Source organism: Gopherus evgoodei, chromosome 1, assembly GCF_007399415.2.
Source record: "Gopherus evgoodei ecotype Sinaloan lineage chromosome 1, rGopEvg1_v1.p, whole genome shotgun sequence".
NCBI classification, from domain to species: Eukaryota; Metazoa; Chordata; order Testudines; family Testudinidae; genus Gopherus; species Gopherus evgoodei.
In genome coordinates this window covers 195,660,357-195,675,193 of record NC_044322.1, presented here as the reverse complement: position 1 = coordinate 195,675,193, position 14,837 = coordinate 195,660,357, and positions in this window count along the sequence as shown.

Sequence of the window (14,837 nt, the reverse complement as noted above, 5' to 3'; positions counted from 1 at the left end):
TTAAGAACATAAGAACGGCCATACCGGGTCAGACCAAAGGTCCATCTAGCCCAGTATTTGTCTACCGACAGTGGCCAATGCCAGGTGCCCCAGAGGGAGTGAAGCTAACAGGCGATGATCAAGTGATCTCTCTCCTGCCATCCATCTCCATCCTCTGATGAACAGGAGGCTAGGGACACCATTCTTTACCCTTCCTGGCTAATAGCCATTTATGGACTTAACCACCATAAATGTATCCAGTTCCCTTTTAAACATTGTTATAGTCCCAGCCTTCACAACCTCCTCTCAACTTGTCTTGGTACCATTAAGGGAATTATCAAATTTGGGTATTCTTGTGTGTATTAAGATTTTTGCCCAGGGGAACATCCTCTGTGTTTGGAATCTGTTGTCCGTGAGAGTAGCTGGTATGCTAATCTCTCTCAGAGGGTTTTCTTTTACCTTTCTTTTATTTAATTAAAAGCCTTCTTTTTAAATACCTGATTGATTTTTTCCTTGTTTTTAGATCCAAGGGGGTTGGATCTGGATCCACCAGGAGTTGGTGGGAGAAAGGATGGGGGATGGTTAATTTCTCCTTGTTTTAAGATCCAATGGGTTTGGATCTGTGCTCACCAGGAAATTGGTGAAGTCTCTCAAGGCTACCCAGGGACGAAAAGTAGTGCTTGGGGGTGGTGGCAGTGATACCAGATCTAAGCTGGTAATTAAGCTTAGAAGTGTCCATGCAGGTCCCCACATCTGTACCCTAAAGTTCAGCATTGATATCTCAACCCAGAATTCCAATGGGCGGGGGAAACTGCAGGAATTATGGGATAGCTATGGGATAGGTACCCACAATGCAACACTCCGGAAATCGATGCTAGCCTCGGTACATGGACGCACACCACTGAATTAATGTGCTTAGTGTTGCCACGTGCACTCAACTTTATACAGTCTGTTTTCAAAATTCATTTTCTGTAAAATCAGAATAATCCCGTAGTGTAGATATACCCTAAGACATCTAAATCTCCAATGGATATAAGGTTTAAGCCTTGTATCCCATCTAGAGCACTGGTAATACCTTCCTGTGAGGCATTTGGCTATTCTAGTCCATTAGCTTTTGTTCTTGCATCAGTCATGGTCCATGTTATTTAACTTTTTGTAAGAAATGCTGGGTTACAGTTTTATGTAAATGCTGTATGCATAGTTATTAAGGCAACAGGGAACATTTAGCAGCTGAGTTTCTTGAGACTAAAGTAACTATTTCAGATTCAAAGTTCAAATCCATTCGTATGAGGAAAGACAGATCTCTTCAATTTCCTAGAGCTGCAGCTGTTTCAATACCCCAGTGTGATTCAAGCATTTGTATGTGTATTAATGTGTAGTCATCTATGTGTTAGTGCTGACAGTTACTGTTGTGGTAGGGACTTTGTTATTGCTGCTTAATGATTCTCTTATCTGATGCTACCTCTCTTACTAATGTATTGACTCTATTATTCATCATTGTGTTCTAGCTATGCTGAAAAAAGACCAAATAAAGCTATTCTGAAAATTAAAGGCTCTATGCATTTGTTCTCTGAGTAACCTGCACATCACTTGATACCATGATCCCATTTCCTCCATCTGAGCAAAGCAGAATCAACCAAGCAAGTTGGTACCTGACCGAGAGAGACACAAAGCTGCTGCAGGGAGCTGTGTTAATGACTCAGTAGGTGGTACTTTTCCATAAGTTAGAAATGACCCAAAGCCCCAGCATGGTTTTAAGGTGTAGCTCGAGGTGCAGTCTTTTGGATGAATTGTAAAACTATGGTCATTTGTACAGCCATAATGGCTACAGACTTTCATTTAAACAGAGATTAAGTTTAGATTCTGGCACCCGCCACATAAATGTGCTAATACACCAAACTGCTGTGAACTGACCCCCATTCAACTCCTAGGCCTGGTCTACACTATGTGTTTAAACTGATTTTAGCAGCATTAAAACGATTTAACGCTGTACCTGTCCACACTACGAGGGCCTTTATATCGATATAAAGGGCTCTTTAAATCAGTTTCTGTACTCCTTCCCGATGAGAGGAGTAGCGCTAAAATCAGTATTACCATATCGGATTAGGGTTAGTGTGGCCGCAAATCGATGGTATTGGCCTCCAGGCGGTATCCCACAGTGCACCACTGTGACCACTCTGGACAGCAATCTCAGCTCGGATGCAGTGGCCAGGTAAACAGGAAAAGCCCCGCGAAATTTTGATTTTCATTTCCTGTTTGCCCAGCGTGGAGCTCTGATCAGCACGGGTGGCAATGCAGTCCCAAATCCAAAAAGAGCTCCAGCATGGACCGTACGGGAGATACTGGATCTGATCGCTGTATGGGGAAACAAATCTGTTCTATCAGAGCTCTGTTACAGAAGACGAAATGCCAAAGCATTTGAAAAAAAAATCTACAGGCTACACAGTGCTGCATGACAAGCGTAACGGGAAGCCAGAGACTCAAATGGACGCTCATGGAGGGAGGGAGGGGGTACTGAGGACTCCAGCTATCCCACAGTCCCCAGCAGGCTCCAAAAAGTATTTGCATTCTTGGCTGAGCTCCCAATGCCTGTAGCTTCAAACACATTGTCCGGCTTGGTTCAGGGAATAGCTCGTCAATGTACCCCCTGCCCCCTACCACATGAAAGAAAAGGGAAAAAAAATCCTTTCTTGACTTTTTTAATGTCACCCTATGTCTACTGAATGCTGCTGATAGACGCGATGCTGGGGCAGTAAAGACCAGTATCCGCTTCTCTTCCCTCCCCGGTGGCAGATGGTACATGCTTGATAACTGCTGAATACCCCTGGCTGGATTCAGGGGCGCCTGGGTGAAAATAGGAATGATTCCTGGACATTCCCAGTAGATGGGACAGAACAGCTGGTAACCGTCCTCATCATAGCAACTGGGGGCTGAGCTCCATCAGCCCCCTCCCTTTCCTGTGTAAAGAAAAGATTCTGTCCTGCCTGGACTATAACAGCAGCGGCATGCTGGGCTCCTCTCCCCCGCACCGCTTAATGTCCTGCCTGGACTGTCCTAGCACAGGGAAGTTGCCTCCCCCTCATTTTATCTCACTAACAAGTCACTGTTTCTTATTCCTGCATTCTTTATAACTTCATGACACAAATGAGGGGGACACTGCCATGGTATCCCAGGAAGGTTGGGGGAGGAGGGAAGCAATGGGTGGGGTTGTTGCAGGGGCACCCCCTGTGAATGGCATGCAGCTCATCATTTCTGACGGATCTGACACAGAGTAGCTGTGCTCTCTGATACACTGGTTCTCTAGCACGTTTACCCTATATTCTAAGCAGGACTGACTCTTTTTTTAGAAACCATAAAGGAGGAATTGACTCAGGGAATCATTCCCAGTTTTGTTTTTGCGCCCCCGGCCGATCTCAGCCAGAGGCACCCATGATAGCAGCAGACAGCACAGAAGGACAGATAACCATCATCTCATTGCCAAATTACACTGGCAGTAGACAGTACAGAACAACTGGTAACCATCTCTGCTATCATGCAAAAGCAAATGAATGCTGCTGTGTAACGCTGGAGTATCGCCTCTGTCCGCGGCATCCAGTACACATACAGTGACTGTAAAAAAAAAAGCTGAACGGGCTCCATGGTTGCCATGCTATGGCGTCTGCTAGGGCAATCCAGGGAAAAAGGGTGCAAAATGATTGCCATTGCTTTCCCAGAGGAAGGAATGACTGACAAAATTTACCTAGAACCACCCGCGACAATGATTTTTGCCCCATCGGGCACTGGGCTCTCAACCCAGAATTCTAAGGGGCGGGGGAGACTGCGGGAACTATGGGATAGCTACAGAATAGCTACCCACAGTGCAATGCTCCGGAAATCAATGCTAGCCTCGGACCATGGACGCACACCGCCAAATTAATGTGCTTAGTGTGGCCGCATGCACTCGACTTTATACAATCTGTTTTATAAAACCGGTTTATGTAAAATCAGAATTATCCCGTAGTGTAGACGTACCCCTAGTTCAAAAGGATAGAAGGTAGTTTGGGAAGAGGGAAAAATCCAACTCTGAGAAGATGTTTCTTTGATGGTGAAAATTCGAATACGGGGTAGAATACTGTCATTTTTCCATTTAAAAAACTATGTGGACATGGTAGAATTTTGTCCTGGGCCCTATCCGAAAATATTAATGAAAGGGGGAAAATTGTTTCCTTGTCTGAGCCCTGTGCTGACAGAGTATGGAGAGTTAGTAGAGAGGGATGGCTGGTGACTCCTGGAGAATTCTGAGCTTACAGTACCCCAACCCACGTGCTGACCTTTCAAAAAACTCCCACAGCTGTTAATGGCTTTAGCAAAATGTCCCCGTGGTGCTGACAGCTAGTTAGCTCAGGACATGACCTCAAAGAAATGTTAATTCACTGTGTGGGGGTAACAAAGGTACCAAAATAGGTTATCAGACACAAGCCCATTCACTTGTGTTGATAAAAATCAAGAATAGATTGTAATTGTATTTACCTACATTCTGTTAAATGTATATCAGAGTGACCAAATTAACCTGTAGTTGCTAAATCCTTTTTATGTCTTGTAACTCCATATTACTTTTGCGTTATGTATGCAACTATACTCAGTTGTCATTACATCAAAAGGCTGACATTTAGATGAAGTTTGCTAGAAGGGCAATGAGGAGTCTGGTGGCACTTAAAGACAGATTTATTAGGCATAAGCTTTCATGGGTAAAAAAAACCCCACTTCTGTGGGGGTTTTACCCACGGAAGCTTATGCCCAAATAAATCTGTTCGTCTTTAAGGTGCCACTGGACTGCTCATTGTTTTTGTCGATACTGACTAACACAGCTACCCCTCTGATACTCAAAAGGATAATGGCATTGTCTTAGGCCTTGTCTATACTACAGAGTTTTGTCACCATAAATTATGCTAACATACAGCCATCACTTTAATTAAACTGCTGTTGCGTGTCTACACTATGCTTCTTGTATCAGCAGAGCGCATCCACACTAGCAGCTCTTGCATCAACATATAGAGCAGTGCACTGTGGGTAACTATCCCACTTTCCAACTGGCTGCAGAGTGCTTTGGGAAGGGATTGCAATGCCTCATGGGGCAGGTACAGCATCACATAATGCAGGTTTCTCAATCCCATCATTTCATGGGCATCCTACCAGATTGCCAGCTGCTTTTTAATGGAAGTGGTGGGGGGGGTGTAAGGGGAGCAGTGTGTGTGTATGGGGGGAGTGTATATGTGAGAGAGAGTGTGCGTTGGAAGAAAGTGAATGTGCCAACATGCTGTCCCTTTAGAGTTGCCAACCCTCCTGGTTTTGCCAGGAGTCCCCCAATCTCCCAGACGCTACTGAAGCCAACCGAGGAGATTTTAGGTACTTTCCGGGATGCAGCAGGGCTAAAGTAGGTCCTTGTCTGCCCCTGTGCTCCTGCCAGAAGCAACTGCCATGTCCCTGCGGCCCCTGGATGGGTGTGGGTGGGGGTGGCAGTGGTCTCCACATGCTTCCTGCACCCCGAGCACCAATGCCACAGCAACCATTGATAGGGAACTGTGGCCAATGGAAGCTGCAGGGGTGAGCCCTTCAGGCAAGGACACTGTGCAGGGCCCCCTGCACCCCCTTCAAGGCCACAAGGATGTGCTGGCCGCTTCTGGGAGCAGCTCACAGAGCCCCCTGGCTCCGCTTACCTCGGCTGTCTCCCAGTGGGCAGCACAGCATGGCTAAGGCAGTCTCCACCCCCGCAACTCCCACTGGCCGCAGTTCCTAGCCAATGGAAGCTGTGGAGTCGGCGTTCGAGTCTCCCTGGCTGCCCAAGTGCCTAGGGGCTGCAAAGACCCGAAGGCCGCTTCTGGGAGTGGCGCAGGACCAGGGCAGGCAGGCAGCCTGCCTTAGCCTGCTGTACCGCCGACTGGGAGCCACCCAAGGTAAGCACTACCCGGACAGAGCCCGCACCCCAAACTCTCTGTCCCATCCCTGAGCTCCCTCCTGCACCCAAACTCCCTTCCAGAACCTGCACCTCCTCCTGAACCCCTGTCCCAGGCTCAACCCTGAGTCCCCTCCTGGAGTGTGCATCCCACACCCCCTCCCATACCCGAACCCCTTGCCGCATCTCAGTGACAGTGAGTGAGGGTGGGGGAAAGTGAGCGAAGGAGGGAAGGGGGGTGGAGTAAGTGGAGGCCTTGTGGAAGTGACAGGGCCTCGGAGAAGAGGCAGAGCAAGAGTGTTTGGGTTTGTGTGATTAGACAGTTGGCAACCCTATGTCTCTTTAAGTTCAGACAGGAGACTGAATCAACCAATCGTGGGGGAGGGAAACACCCTCCTCACCGGCCATCAGCCCTGGCCTCCCTCGCTGGCTCTGTACTGCACAGCAAAGTCTCTTCCCCCATCTCCCAGCAGCAACCTGCCCAACCTGCTTGCGGCTCTGTTCCTAGTGCCGGAGAGAGCAGGAGTTCACACTAATGATTCTGTGATTCCTTCCGAGTTCCCCCAAAGCCTCCCCTCAGAGCAGACCAAGATGATCCTTGTAGTCCAGGTAGCAGTGCATTTGCTGCTGTCATGCTCAGCAGGGCAGTAGCTAGGTGAACTCTGCACCCTGAGGAATTGCCATAGTTCATGGGGGCTTGAAAGGAGAGGAGTGCATGCCTGTGTAGCTGGGTGCAGGGCAGCAGAGTTCAAAATAGTGAGCAGGGCAGAACAGTGAGTAGAGGCCAGTTATGGTGATGCAACAAATGCAGTGTTTACACTGATGCTTTGTTGCTCTAATTTTTCCACAAAAAAGCTCCATGCCTCTTGTCGAGGTGGTTTTATTTTGTCGGCAAAACCAGGACAGTTTTGTCACCAGAGTAGCATGGTAGTGTATACACCTCCACTGTTTTGTCAACAAAAGGTGCCTTTTGCCACCAAAACTGCTTAAGGTCTAAGTTGATCTGAAACTTGTTAACTTATAATGTAAACTACCTGCAGACCAGTGGTTCTCAGCCTATTTACCATTGTGGGCCACAATGGTAAATACCTGTATGGCCCTGAGGATGTCACACTGGGCCATGAGAACCACTGCTGTAGACCATCATATTAGGTTGAAGGGCAGTTACTAAATGCATTATCTTTGAATGGCCTGGCAACCAGAGTGAAGTCTTAAATCTTTTGAAGGAAACGTGGTTGACTTCAAAGCAAGGGTCATTGGTTAACAATGGGACATTCACAGACTTGGTCACCTATTATTCATCAGAGGGACACATAAACTGTGACTGTTTTTTTCTGTCTGGACACTTATCAGCTTGTTCTTTATGTGAAAGAGCTATAAAATTGGACTTTGGGCACAATCCTGCCACCTCTTATTTGCTGAACTCTAAACAGGGGAAGTTTGACCCATTGTACTGAGATCCCCCAAAATACCATTTTGCGACACTGAAAAATTCTAAGAGACTTATGGAGAATTGGAGACGTTATAGCTCTGCTAACAACTGGACTCATGTATTCTGATTCAACAGTATGGTATTTTATCTCCTTTGACCTTTTAACAACTAATTCCTTCTCTTAGCTAATAAATTTTAGTTTTAGATAATAAAGAAACTGGCTACCAGCATTGTATTTGGGGAGATCTGGAGCATATTTCGACCTGAGGTAAGTGACTAGTCCTTTGGGACTGGAAGAACCTAATGTGTGGTGAATTTTGGTTTTAATAACCTTTTATCATAAAGTTCAGTCACATTGGCTGGTTTGGCTGGATGGTAATAAGAGGCTGGAATGCCAAGGGGACTGTCTATATTCCAGGGAAAAACTAGTATAGTATAGAGGTACATTTTTATTGCTGGTTTGATGAAATCTAATGATAGCGTATACCACCAGTTTGGAGTAAGTGCCCTATTTTCTGTCCTGAGTTTGGCGTTCTCAGTTGAAAGCCACTACAGGCACTCTGAGAGTCCCATTAGGCTGTATGGAAAAGCTAAAATCCTCTTCCCCACATGAATAAGCTGAAGTAATTTATTACTTTGAGGCCTATGAGGTTTCACTTATGTGCTCAAATGAATGTAGTAGACTGGCACAACATCTTCCTTGTGTGCAATAATACTTGCAACCTCAATGGATGACAGGAGTGGTCCTGGAACACTGGCAGAGGGCTAATGTAGTGCCCATCTTTCAAAAGGGGAAAAAGGAGGAGTCCTGGAACTATAGATCAGTCAGCCGGACTTTAATACCTGGGAAGTTACTAGATCAATGTAGAAAACATTCAATTTGTGAATACCTGGCTGATGAGGAAGTAATCACTAGCAGCCAGCATGGATTTACCAAGAACAAATCATATTGCCAAACCAGCTTGATTTCCTTCTTTGGCAGGGTAACTGGTTTTGTGGATGGGGGAATGCAGTTGACATAATATACCTGGACTTCAACAAGGCTTTTGATACAGTCCCACATGACATACTGATAAGTAAGCTAGAGAAATGTGGGCTTGGTGGAACTACCATCAAGAGGATGCATAATTGGTTAAACAATCACAAACAAGGAGTAACTATCAATGGAATGATTTCAGATTGGTGGAAGGTCTCATGTGAAGTTCCACAGGGATCTGCTCTGGGTCCGGTGTTATTCAACATCTTTATTAATGACCTGGATGTAGGAGTAGAGAGTATACTGGTCAAATTTGCAGATGACACAACACTAGTGGGGGTTACCAACACTTTGGAGGATAGAACTAAAATTCAGTGGGATCTTGATAAATTGGAGAACTTGATTATAGCAACAAAATGAAATTCAGCAAAGACAAATGTAAGGTGCTACACTTAGGGAATAAAACCCCAATGCACAAATACACAATGGGGGATAACTGCCGTGGCAGCAGCACTGTGGAGGAGGATCTGGGAGTAGTGGTGGATCACAACCACAACTTGAGTCAGCAATGTGATGCTGTTGCAAAAAAAGCAAACGGAATTTTAGGTTGCATTAACAGAGGCATAACATGTAAGTCACAGGAGGTGATAGAACTGCTCTATTCGGTGTTGGTTAGACCTCAGCTGGAGTATGGTGTCCAATTTTGGTCACCATGTATAGAAAGGATGTAAAAAAACTGGAAAGGATCCAGAGGCGAATGACAAAGATGATCAAAGGAATGGAATGCAAGCCATACAAGCAAGGCTGAAGGACCAGAGTATGTTTAGTTTGGAAAATAAGATATTAAAGAAGGACATGATAGTGGTCTTCAAAGACTGGAATGTCTGTCATAAAAAAGATGGAGAAAAGTTATTCTCTCTTGCCACAGCAGGGAGGAACAAGAGGAAATGGGTTCAAACTTCAGCATAGCAGATCCAGATTAAATCTCAGGAAAAACTTGCTAACTGTAAGAATAGTAGGATAATGGAACAGACACCTAGGGAAGTTGTGGAAGGTCCTTCACTAGAGGATGGAGCCATCTGTCTTGGCAGGGTGTTAGATGAGATGACTCTACTGGTCCCTTTTAGTCCTGTGACTCATATTTTTTCTTTCCGTTGTCTTCTGTTATTACAGGAGATTTTTTAGTTTTCTTCTCTAGTTTAGAAGAGCAGAGGGTGATAAGGATTAAAGTTGAAGTGTATATGACAGAGCTGCGTAAGGCTCAGATTCAGAACAACATCTATCGTATGATGAGTTGCACTGGCAGAGGAGGGTAGAAATGAAACAGCAAGAGGTACTGCTGCTTGATAACTGAATAGCAAGCACAAGTGACCTGTGGGAAGTTTGCTTCACCACCCTTCCTTTCCTTATACTTTACAAGAACATATCCAGTCAGAGCATTCCCATCACCCATCTGCTTCCCCAGTCTCCTTTAAGACACTGCTCCACCCCTCCTTTGTGGGTGACAATATGTTTACTGCTCAGAAGCATTAGCTCAGTCTGTTCCTTGTCTGTTTTCCCCTCAGTGACTTATTTTAATTACAGTAAATGTACTGTTCAGAGGCATTGGTGTCTGCCCACAATATTTCCCCTCTCAGTTCTTCAGTCTTTATGACTGACACCAATTCAGGGTTGCTTTTACTCTGAGGTTTGAGAATTCACTTCCGTTTCAGTGGCACAATAAAGGCAGGAAGATGAGGTCAAGGCTGGAGATAACAATTTCCTTTTCCACATATGCCACTGGTGATTAAAGAAGGTTGTCAGAGAAACTTCAGCAGGCAAGGGCAAAGCTAAATTTGCAGGGAAAAAAAACAACCATATCACCAGCTCAAAACAAAGACCCATTTTTCTTTTTGTAAATGTGATGCTTTCATGTTGTCATACCCTCTCATGAGGCATAAATCAGCATCTCTTTCAGCTTCAGAGAAAAAACAAGCATGGGCCGTTTCTATCCCTCCTCTCGGCCCCTGCATAACCGCACAATACCGTTTCCATCAGCTCCCAAATGGTCTTTTCCCCATCTCGTTGACTTTCTCTGCTCTCCTGTCCTCACTTGCCCTTATCTGGACATTCCATGTTACTGCCATTTGCTCCTCTGACTGACCCACCCTCTTTACCTACCCACTGAAATCGAGTCAGGGTTTGAATGGGACACAGCAGCTTCACTACACAATAAGAGGAAGACAAGTAAGTGAGGAGTTAACTTTAAAAACTACAACAGGATGTGTATTTTTAAAGACAGGCAGAATTTAATTACCCAAGTTGGCGTTTAGCCAGGACAGCAGGGTTAGCATAGCTATTCTTGTCAAAAACAAGCAGGATCTTTACTGACCGGGAGCGGTCAGTTGCTTAGTTTTACAGTTTAGCAGAAAAATAGTCCACTGCTGATGTAACCACATCAGTCTCCAAAAGGCCATTGGGAGCTTCTAATGACAAAAGACAGAGAGGTGAATCACAGTTTCTCCCAAGTAGCCACCAGCATTCACTTCCTGTAGGCAGATTAGCACTTTCTGTGTTCACACCGCGAACCACATGCCAGTTCATGCTCAGGAGAAGGTCATTTTGGCATGGGTCAAGTACACTTTCCAAAGTCCTAACCTAATGACCTATGGCTGGAAACCATCCCCAATCCCCTGTATATGTGAATCCCTGCTTAACGGCATCTCTACAGTCAAATTTCTAATCAAACCACAGTCACTGTTTTTCTGTGGGGGGAACAGGGAGATCTAGTTCTATATTTATTTTTTTGAAGGACCCTCTGAAGCTTCACCAGGACAAGTCCATAGTGATGCGGGCCTTCAATTATAGCTGCAGGATAATATTTACACTAGCTTAGGAGATGGCCTGAATATTGTTTTATGTCTTAATAAATGTAAAACTGCATGAGTGCTGTCCTGCAAGGGCTGTCTCAGCTCATGCAAATCACCTGAGCTTCATTGACTTCAGCAGTGTTCCAATTATACCATACAAGGATTTGGCCCCAAATATATATCTCACTATGTTTAACGTGGACTAGCTATTGTCTTCTTGTGGGCTGGAATTTCTTGTCTCTCTTGGCTGAAAGCTCAGTAGATTAGTTTAGGAAATGTAAATGAAGATTTTTTTTTTTGGTTATGCCTAACTGATACATTTGCACAAATTCTGGGTCTGGATATTGTTAGTTCTCTCTTTATCGTTTTAAAGTGAGGCAACGGATACTGACAAGAGATGTAGATTTCTTAAAGCTGACCTAACCCTGACTCCTCAGATTTTCCTCCTCTACTTAAGGTGATGGTAGAGAGAGGCAAATTTTACTGTCTTGGTTTCCTTTGTTTGCTCGCATACTAGTCGATAAAATGCACAGTTGTTACAACCATTTTGGACATAAAAGTTCACTTAGGGCATAGCAGATTTTTTGTTGTATGACCACTCCCCTTGAGCCATTGTTTATATGTGCTAAACTGCATGAGGTCTGAAATTTTCATCTCTTCCTCCAGTGCCAGAATATTTGGTTGAGATTTGCAACGCTGTCTAGGAGATTTAGCTGTATATCTTCCATTGAAATTAGTGCAAGATGTGTCAAATCCCCTAGATACCTTTGCAAATGTTAACGTTTAAAACAGCTCATCAGATAAATAGAATGACAGGTACAGAATCAGGTAAGAAGGAAAGGTTAGTCTTACTAGGAGGCATGGTTCCTGGCTTTCAGCAAAGGGCTGCTGCAGCTGTAGCACTGCTTTCAAAGGCTTTGTGAAGGCTATTTATCTTTGGATGATCTCATAGGGAGGAGGACAGCCATTAGACAAAAACAGGATTGTTGATCTTGCCTGTTTCCAGAAAGCTGATATTCAGCGATTAGATAACATATGGTGGAAAGTCTCACTGATGCACTGCCAGTAGACAGGGTTGCTAATTGTCCATAAATAGATACAAAATTCTTTATTTTAAAAAATGAGGAAAACCAGGTTATCCATCTTGTCACAGAGGCAGTCACTGTAGGTCACAAAAAAAGTTAAACATTCATGTCATAGGAGGCACCATCTATTGGCTGTCTGTAGCTTTAAGATAGCTGAAACTGGGTGTCATAAACAGATAGTCAAGGGTTAATAGAACAGAAGTACTTCATGTCTCTTTTTTCTGTAAAGGGTTAAGTTCAGTGAGCCTAGCTGTTACCTGACCAGAGGACCAATCAGGGGACAGGATACTTTCAAATCTTGAGGGAGGGAAGTTTTTGTGTGTGCTGTTAGGTATTGGTTGTTGTTCACTCTGGGGGCTCAGAGGGACCAGACGTGCAACCAGGTTTCTCTCCAATCTCTCCGATACAGGCTCTTATAAGTTCAGAATAGTAAGTACTAGGTAGATAAAGAGAGTTAGGCTTATGTTTATTTTCTTTATTTGCAAATGTGTATTTGGCTGGAAGGAGTTCAAATTTGTATTTTGCTGAAAGGATTTTAATTTGTACTTGTATACTTAGGCTGGGAGGGTATTCCCAGTGTCTATAGCTGAAAGACCCTGTAACATATTCCATCTTAAATTTACAAAGATAATTTTTACTGTTTTTTCTTTCTTTAATTAAAAGCTTTTCTTGTTTAAGAACCTGATTTTTTTTTTTATTCTGGTGAGACCCCAGGGGATGGGGTCTGGATTCACCAGGGAATTGGTGGGGAGAAAGGAGGAAAGGGGGAGAGAAAGGTTAATTTCTCTCTGTGTTAGGATTACTTTCTCTCTCAGGGAGAGTCTGGGAGGGGGAGAGAGAAGGAAGGAGGAAGGTGAATTTTCCTCTCTGTTTTCAGATTCATGGAGTTTGAATCACAGTGATCTTCCAGGGTAACCCAGGGAGGGGAAGCCTGGGAGAGGCAACAGTGAGGGAAAGGTTTACTTTCCTTGTGTTAAGATCCAGAGGGACTGGGTCTTGGGGGTCCCCGGGCAAGGTTTTGGGGGGACCAGAGTGTACCAGGCACTGGAATTCCTGGTTGGTGGCAGCGCTACAGGTTCTAAGCTGGTAATTGAGCTTAGAGGAATTCATGCTGGTACCCCATCTTTTGGACGCTAAGGTTCAGAGTGGGGAATTATACCATGACACTGGGCATATAGCTAAACCACCTAGCTTTCTCCCATTTACTGAATTGGAAAAAGAAAAACTAGATTGTTTGGATTGTTTTGTGATCTGCCTGTTATATCATTTGACATAAAATCACTAATATCAGACCCAATTATGATATAAAACCACCTAAAACTGTTCTGTAATGTTTTATTTTACCTTTTATTTTGTGGTCAAAGGGTTACCAGTTAATAAGTGGGTGTCTTTAAAAACACACACACACAAATCTTGACATATTTTGGTTCCAACTTGGCAACTCTGTAAGTTAACTGAAGTGAAGAGATTAAATTAAGCGTAGGAACAACCCAGCCTGAAACTACATGGTGGCTTGAGTTCACAAATTTTTAACCTGTCACTGAAATCATTGATGGTTTTCTCTGAAAATAAGCGATTCTTTAAAAAAAACAAAACAAAACAAAACTTTGTCTAGCTAAACAGAAGACTGTCCTGTGTTCTGACAATAGAACAAAAAAGGTCAGAAGCTAAACTGACACAGACGTGTTCACAGTGTGCACACTGTATTCTTATTCATTAGAAGGTTTCTCCCTCTCTCTGTCCCTACCTCTCCCCTCCCCCACACTCTTTCTGTACTTGTTTTCCTCAAGAAAAGAGGAGAGAAATAGCAAGGACGGGGAAGGAAACTTTATGGGAATTAGAAATGCAGAGAAGGAGAGGCAGAATCCAAGGGCCAGAGTGAAAGAAAATACAGCTTCATAAACAGGAGCAGAAAATAGAAGGGAACTAGACATGCCTATATGTCTATGGAGATGGGCCTACAGGACTGAGTCATCCATTATATTGAAGGCTATACTGAGATCAAGGAACTCTTTCTCCTTCCTCATTTTCAACAGCAGAAAGAAGAGGTAAAACAACAAGGAGTCCTTGTGGCACCTTAGAGACTAACAAATTTATTTAATACTCAAATAAATGTATTAGTCTATGAGGTGCCACAAGGATTCCTTGTTGGTTTTGCTGATACAGACTAACATGACTACCACTCTGAAACCCATCAGAAAGAACAGGATATCTGTTCTATGGACAACACGCAATGCAGATTGAAGATAGTCTAAAATCCCGTAGTAACACTTCTACTGTAGAACACTAGCATTTTTAATAAAGATGGAACAAATCCCGCCTCTATGTATAACTGGTAAAACAGGTTACAGAGCACTTTGGAATCTGTGGACTGAAGGGGTCATATAAATGCCTGTCAGTTTTAAAGAGACAAGGTGGGTGGAGTAAAAATTTTTATTGGACCAAGTTTTGTTGGTGAGAGAGACAAACTTTGGAGCTCACATGGCGCTCTTCTTCAATTCATTAACATGTATTATTACAGGTCTGTGAAAGATACTGTTTCTTTTCACAACCCTGAGCCAGGCTAGCTCTTGTACCCTGAGAG